Source organism: Jatropha curcas, unplaced genomic scaffold, assembly GCF_041381405.1.
Source record: "Jatropha curcas cultivar XTBG-Jc1 unplaced genomic scaffold, XTBG_Jcur_1.0 HiC_scaffold_816_pilon, whole genome shotgun sequence".
Classification (NCBI taxonomy): domain Eukaryota; kingdom Viridiplantae; phylum Streptophyta; class Magnoliopsida; order Malpighiales; family Euphorbiaceae; genus Jatropha; species Jatropha curcas.
Window position 1 is genome coordinate 69,767 of NW_028322544.1, and position 8,236 is coordinate 78,002.

Genomic DNA, 8,236 nt, shown 5'->3' on the forward strand with positions numbered 1-8,236 from the left:
GTTAAAGGAAGGAGAGAGAAAGATATTTCTTAACCTAGTTTAGAAAAGGAAAAAAGAAAGATTCTTTTTATGGAAAAACAAACAGGAAAATGGTTAAGTGAAAGTCCTCTCACATTGACTTAGTTGATAATAATAGGAAAACAAAAAAAATTTGACCATTTTATAATTTATATATTTTAACTCTTTTTTCTTGGATTAAATATTTTTAACATGTTCACTTACGGTCTGTTTGGATGGAGGGATTTTTAGGGAGAAAAGAAATTGGGAGATAAAATTTGGAAAGGAAAATGAGAAGATACTCTACTGCTTTTTTAGTACTCAAGCATAACTTATTTTTCAAAAAGGAATTATTGGAAAATTCATTTAAAATTATTTTTAATTTTATTGTTTTTACTATTAAAATATTTTAAAAGTTACCCAAAAAAAATTAATATCTTTAGTATATAATAGTTTTAGTTAAAATAATTCAAATAATATTGTAACACATAGGGTACAGTAGCGGAGTCAAAATTCAATCTTAACGTCTGATTACGAAGCCAAAAGAAAAGAAGGCAAAGTCAATCTCTCGGCAAAATTAGTCGTTCTAATAATTATTAGCTTCGGAGTAACTTTTAGTATTCAATGAAAGCGTTACTTTAATTTCTAAAAGTTCATTCAAACGTTACGGTTATCGATCACTATAAACAGTAACATTCAACGTTTTGACCAGAGTTGCTAAAAATAATATTTCGAAATTATGGGACAAAGTGAAAACAATTTCACCAATTTATATTCAATTTATAAAGTAAATTTAGAAATTTTTTTGAACTTAGATGGCTATAGTCACCCTTAGGCCTTCTTTCTGCTATTGAGAGGCGAAATCAGAATTTAAATATAAAGAGTGAAAAATAAAATATAAATGGTGAATATGTTTATTTTTAATAATATATATTAAATTTATATATAGAAAGTTGAAAATTTAATTACATCGTATTTTGTTATTTAGAGAGATTCTAAAAAGTGTAAATTCCAATTTTTTTTTATACAAACAATTGGAAACATTAACCAATGACTCTGAGATTTTCTTAAATAATGTTTTCTTTTGGAAACTAATGCCTGAATATATTAATAAAAAAATACAGTTATATGTCACACCAATGTTAAAATATCCTTAAAAAATAAAAAAAAAGTGTTTCCTTACTTTACATGGCGTTATTAGCTTTCCGTACAGATAGCCACGCTGGCTGTCATGTCAGAATTCTGACTCCCTTGTACCCTCGTACCAATCTTGTCTCTTCTCTCTTCTCCATTTAAATTTAATAATAACTCATTACATACTAGGTTATTTCTCCTAAACATTTTCTTAATGAGATGTTTAGAAAAATAAGTGAAAATATTTTTCAGATTAAAGAAAAATTAAGGAATTTTTAAGAAAAATAACTTCTAGACATTCACAAATTTATTATAAGAGTATCAATTTATATTTTTAATTTTTTAATCATCGATAGCCACTGATACCAATTGTCAGGCGTCGCCACCTGTCACCGATAACTTTAATAATTTATCTTTTTTTTAATAATTTTCTTGTATTTAATAATAAAATTTTTAAAATATAAAATGTCTATTATTATTAATATTTTTATAGTCTTATAAATTAAAATTTTAATATTTTTAACTAATTTTGATATTGTAACCAAACACGAAAAATAAATCATTTGAAAATATTTTATAAAAGTAAATTATTTCTAAAAATAAACAGAGCTTTGGCATTCAAAATAAAGGTAAATCAATTTATTTGGAGATAGAAAATAGTTGAGCAATAAATGGAGGAAAGTCTTTTTTTTTTTTTTTTCATGTTTGGGAAGAAAAAAGAAAATAATTTAGAAAATGAAAGGACTTATCTGAAGGAACGAAGACTTTGGAGGATCACTTAAGTTTCAAATTGTTTTCAATTTTACCCTAAAACGTGTAAGTTTTTTTTCTTTATTTGACTTTCCAAATGTTTGAAAGTTTTTCTTTGGTCTACAGTCAGAGTCTACTAGCTTCCTCTCCAGTCCCCAGCCTTATTTGACTGCACTGAGATTAATAAGGGTAAATATGTCTTTTTATTGGGAAAAATAGTAGAAAAAAAAATATTTGGCACTCCTCAATATCAGGAGCTGTTCCTTAATTTCAATAAAAAAAAAAGAAAAATTAAATTTCAATGAATTTTTACATCAAATATAAAATAATAATCAAAATAAATAAATTATTATGTCTAATCATCTTGTGCAATTTCTTTTATTTTTCCAATATTATCCCAAAGTTTCTTACAACTCAAATGTATTATAGTTACTCCCTTAACTCTTTTTTTTTTTTTTTACAAAATAAGTGCAAATAAATCATAGCTTTAAAATTTAAAATTTAAATAACAATTAATATATTCATTATTTCAATATATGATGATAAGAAAAAATATTGTCAAAATTATATATTTATTTATTTATTAATATCTATATATTTATTTTGTTTGGTTCAATTTGGCGGTATTAAACTCTCGAATCATAACTAGACTAATATTTAGCGGTTTGAAAAATTTCAAATCAAACTAAATCATTAATTTTAAAAATTCCATTTTCAATTTAATTTAATTTGAGCAGTTTGAGATGATTTAAGAACACTTATAGATGAGTCCACACAATAGGTTTGGAGTCGAAATACATCGGGTTGAATCGATTAAATTGACCGATTCAAGTGAATTTGGTTATGTTTTATCATTTTCGGTTCTATGACACATAAAAAATATATTCAAATCAAACTAAAAATAAACGCAACAACTAACCAAAATTCACCGATTGAATTGGTTTGATTCTAAATTATATTTCAATTTAAATTGATTTCATTTTTAAAATGCAATTTGGTTTAATTTATTTTATTTCTATTTTAAAATTGAACTCTACATTTAAGTATAGGCAAAATTTTCTTCAAAAAGACAAAAAAAAAGTGGAGCCCACATGCAATAATGCTATCGGACCCTCAGGCCTCAGATGCAATACCTCAAAATGGAATAGAAGATGGAGCAAATAGGACAGAAATGACAATGTCCATAAATAATTACACCAATACTTCTCCATATTCCTTCAAAAAAAAAAAAAAAAAAAACTTTTTTATTCATACTTTTTTTTTTATACTATTTTGGATATATACTAATAAGTTAATAGTATATTATTTATTTGTAAGATAAATAGTAAAAAATTATATGGTAAAAATACTTATATACTTTTAAATATTAAACAATGAATAATGATTTTTACTTTATCATTTGATTTAATTTATGCTTGATGTTTTTACACAGGAATTAATAAGGTAATTAATTTTTCTAAATTATAACAAAATCAATGATAATTTAAAGGTAATATCATTTATCTCAAAACTAAAATTAGTTATTCTATATAAATAAAGGTAATATCGGAAAAATATAATTTATTACTACTTAAAATACTCAAAACGAATTACATTTTGAGAAAAAATCATAGTCGTAAACGACTTAAAAAGAAAGTTACAATATATAAATATAGAGAGAGTTAAAGAATCATACATTGAAAGTTTGAATCGTTAATTAATCCAATTTTATTTTTGATTGACATGTGAACAAACTCAAAAATATCTTTCACTCGAAATAAATAAAAAAATTCAGAGAATTTCTTTTCAGGAATTATCACTAATCAAATTAATTATTCCGCATATATTATATCATGCACATATATTTCCAGTTAGCTTGTTTATGTTCGTAATGAATGAAAAACAAGTGTGAAAAAAAAATTGAAATAAACATGACACTTACCATTGAAAGAAAGAAGTAACATCTGAAGGGGTGGACATGGCCGAGCTGCCATCTCCTGAGGCAAAAATAAAGACTTCGGCCCTAAATTTTTTGCCCTTGAATTACCGGTGGGCGTATCCTGAGCAGATTTAAGGTCCGGCCTCAGTTTAGAGATGTCAGTCCAAGTCGAGCCCGGCCCTATATGGTGAATTTTATGCAATATTATATATTTTTTAATAATACCTTGACAATGATAGATGGTGGGCAATGATTCCAATTATCTAGCTGTAGTGTTGCACACTTGATAGTGGAACACAAAATTGCATTATGATTGGAAAATTTCCTTTCTAGAATGGCGTTACATGAAACTGCTTTTTAGCTGTTTCTACTACAAAATTATTTCAAATAAACTCTTATCAATACCACCGACCTAGTACTTTTATCAACAATACCCGCAACAACAACGGAATTACAAAACTTGTGTATTGTTCCTAGAACAAGAGAAGAAGAAGCCTTGAACTAGAAAACTCGATTCCTTGCAAAACGTTTTGGGAGCTCAATTATTGCCATATTGCCAAAGCAAGGAAAACAATTTCAGTAGAAAAGTTTTCCACTTCTCAACCATTGTAGTACTTGAAATTCTAATCAATGTCTGAAAACAGTTAAAAGAGCTTTGCAACTAAGCTTACCTTGTTTGAAGATCCACAATTGGTCTCAGAGACACCATAACTTAAATGTTGCCCAACTAGTTTCATCAATTGTCGTCCATCACTGCAGATGATTCTTCTCCAGAAACATAGTAACCAATCTTAGTAATGCATTTCCGGTAACTTCTGTATTGCACAAGAGTATTTAAGTAGCAAGAATGTAATGTAAGCACACAACAAATAATCAAAACAAATGACATGATCAGTTGTTGCATGCAATAAAGATTCATAATCAGATTTTGAGGATGTAGACAGCTTTGCAGTTATCTGCAATAATTTAATTATAAACAAGACAAATTATTTAATTTTCAAGTACTACCCCACTTGACTCAGCCGTGCATCCATCCTCTCAATTTTATTGAACTGGGAAATGAACAGTATAAACAAGTACATTAAAAGAAAAAAGGGTGCACAGCAGCATCTTCAGGAAAATGAATACATTCACAACAAATAAATTCAGACTGATTTCACCAGCATAATGATTGTCCCATCAAATCCTTGAAATTCAAATAATAACAAAATACCCCAAGGCTTGACCTAATATATATGTTGGTTCTTAATTTTACGAAAATTAACACTTAGTCCTTTCATAGACCAAAATGATGAGTTTTTACTATGTTCTTTTGACCCCTAAATTTAGTTACCAAAATGTTGATTAGACTAAACCTAAATGGATATTTAGCTCCCAAGGAAACATTGCTGCAATATTGTATGATCACTGACTTAAAACACAAATGAGTTCTCTGCTTCAAAGTTACAGAACATGTCCTTAAAACAGCTGTACAATCTTCAAGAAGCATAGAGTGATAAAGAAAATACGACATTGCAATTTTATAAATAACGTGCAATGCTGTTGCATGTCCTGGACACTTTGCCAACCGTGAAAATGAATAAGCATGAAACAAAATGACTATTCAACAAAAATACATCAGAAGTATTTTATACAAGTACCTTTAGTTGAGGATAAGTTATTTCCACTTCACCAAGTAGCTGCTAAATCATTTTGAAGAGATGCAAACCATTGAAAGAAATTCAAGCAAGGAAGCCAATAAGTAAATACAGAGCGAATGCATATTCGTAATGGGACTATGGATGTCGTGGTAACACAACATTGCTCAAAAAAAAAAAAAAAATCATAGACAGACCAAAGAAAACATATGCTATCACACTAATACAATGGGACATACACTCAATCATGCCTTATGCATTGCACAATACTCGTGCCATAAACAAAAAGTCAGAATCACCCCTTTGCCACTAAATAGTACAGGACAAGTAAAACTTAAATGAACAATGCATATTGGCTATCCTATTTAGAATCAAAACAATAATGCATTAATCAACAGGCATACAGAACAAGATGTGAATTTTCATCATATCGGACTCACTGATAGAATATTAAGGATTATACCTGTTTTTCTAGTGGAGATACAGGAACTTGAACAATCACACTAGAAGGAGACTTGGAGCACATATAATGGTCTGAATTTGTTGGCCGGACCTCAAAATTAAACTGCATGTTCTGCCTTTAGAAATAAAATATCTATGCTCTAAAACAACAAATGATTTGTCATTAGTTTAAATTATAGTGAAACCTCTTCCGCGACCTTTTCTCTTAAGGATTCAACTTCAGCAAAGAAAGTTGAATAGTAAATGAGCACTCCACGATCATGCTAAAGTGAATAATCCTTACATATTTAAATATGCTCGAGTATCATGTTAGGAAAGGTAATAAAACCACTTGCCTTTAAACTTGGATATTGGAAGCTTCCAGGTTTAGGTGCAACAATAGCAAAGTAGCATCAAATAGAGCACTAGAACAGCAAAGCAAGAAGCAATGCTCTATCAGAAGCCAAACACATATCCATCACAGCTGACATAACCGTGACAATGCTTGAAATAAGCCCAATAAGTAGGCAATGGTAAGTTTATAGCCCAAGATGAAAGTAACAGATGAGCAGCAGCTCCAACATGGAAAATGCAATCATAAAAGCATCATTAGGCAAAACCTACCTTCAAGCACACCAGTTTAGCAATTTTACATGACTTTAAATATTAAGTAGGCAGTGCTCGGTCTTTACATCCCTTTCAACAATATTAACCTTATTTTAGAGCAAAGCTTCAAAAACTACACAAATATAAGATCATGTGATCCATTTTATTACAAAATTTCCTGCTTCAGAAGAGCCTTTGCATTTTGAGAATTAGGTTTCTGGTCTGTATTCGAATAGTATCATCTACATACATATGAGTGTATTATCAGATAATATCATATACTTTGTATACCATATCTGCAACCATTTGCTATGAGAGCAAGAGAAATAGAGCCTTGGATATATACTTTATAGATACCAAGCAACTACGTCGCTACAAATCCCCATTGGAAGCCTTGCATTCAGCAACCGGAATAGTCTCCTTATATTACAAGCAACTTCTGAGAAATAATTTTCTTCCATTTCCAATGAAATAAATATTTTCACTTGGTTGCTTGATTAACATCCAAGAACAGGTAAAAGTCACCCCATCTTATTTTGGCTACTGCACTGTTCAGAATTAATATTAAAGTTAAGGTACAGAAGATCCTAAGTATAATTATCTCATAAAATAAATATTATTATGTTAGTTTATCCGAATCACAGCAGTTAACATAATGTATAGTATGTTGCACTAGAGGATTTGTTTTTCTATTGAAAATAAACTATTTACCTGCCACCTTTAAGCTTCCATTTATTAATTTATTTTTGTTTAAGGACTATGGTCCAAAACAAACCTATGGTGCAACCAAGAGAAGAGGATAAAAATAACTCATCTTGCAAGGAAATGAACTGAGTGTAAAAAACCAACCCCAATCTAAGGAAGTGTAGGTTCCTTCATAGTCTTGAGAAGGATCTGCAGAGCTGCTGGTATTAGTGATCATGGAATCTGATGAGTGTCCTGGTTCAGATAAATGCAGTCTGACCATTGGTACATTCATTATCTACCATACAAATACACAGAAAGGAACTCAGAAGTTAGTTTAGAGTACTGGTAAAAATAAAGAACTGAAAATAAAAGATCTCACAGACTTGTTGCTTTAGGTCGCTCATTCTCTTCTATTAGTTGAGCTTCCTGCAAATTATGAGGGAAAAAAAGAGCAAAGATATAAATTTTTTTTTTTTAAAATAATAATAAAGCAAATAAACCAACCCCATCAACCTCAAAAATTATAGTATAGAAAATTATATATGAGAACAGTTGTAAAATGATCTCTTTTACTCAGCAATAAAACTACATGGAAGGCGAGCAACAGTTACAGTTCAAAGATGGGCATATGACCTTGCTTTTGAGGGCATTGATCTCATTTGTAATTACATGACTCTGAAACACCACAAATAAAATTGCATCACATTCTAGTCGAAATTAATAAACCAAGTTTTCAACTTGGAAAAGTATTCTAAAGCCATTTCTGGATTTAAGAGCCTTAAATTCCCTGGAATTTGTCAAGATCTGGAATCACAAACATGGTTAAGATGGATCAAAGAGAAAATTAACATTGCAACAATAAAAGTTCACTGACTAGTCCTTTTCTTTTTCTTTTTGTTAATCTGGTATTAGGGTTTGAAACCAAGAACTATTAGGGTAACTTATCAGTTCAAGAAGAAACCGAGTAAAATTGATATACACAATATAAAAATGCATAAACCTTAGTTCCAGAACTCGTTTCAAGCCTCTTTCAAGTGACTTCTCTAATTCTTGTAGTTGCTCAATG

The 8,236-nt window shown here is 29.4% G+C and overlaps 1 long non-coding RNA gene across 1 annotated transcript; it reads right to left on the reverse strand.

Moving 5' to 3' along the window:
- Positions 1-3,802: 3,802 nt before the first annotated feature.
- Positions 3,803-7,068, reverse strand: LOC149491709 (uncharacterized). Its single transcript, XR_016319306.1, has 2 exons — positions 4,471-7,068; positions 3,803-3,979 (listed from the first exon to the last, which is right to left on the reverse strand). It is a non-coding gene; the product is annotated as an uncharacterized LOC149491709 (long non-coding RNA).
- Positions 7,069-8,236: the final 1,168 nt, after the last annotated feature.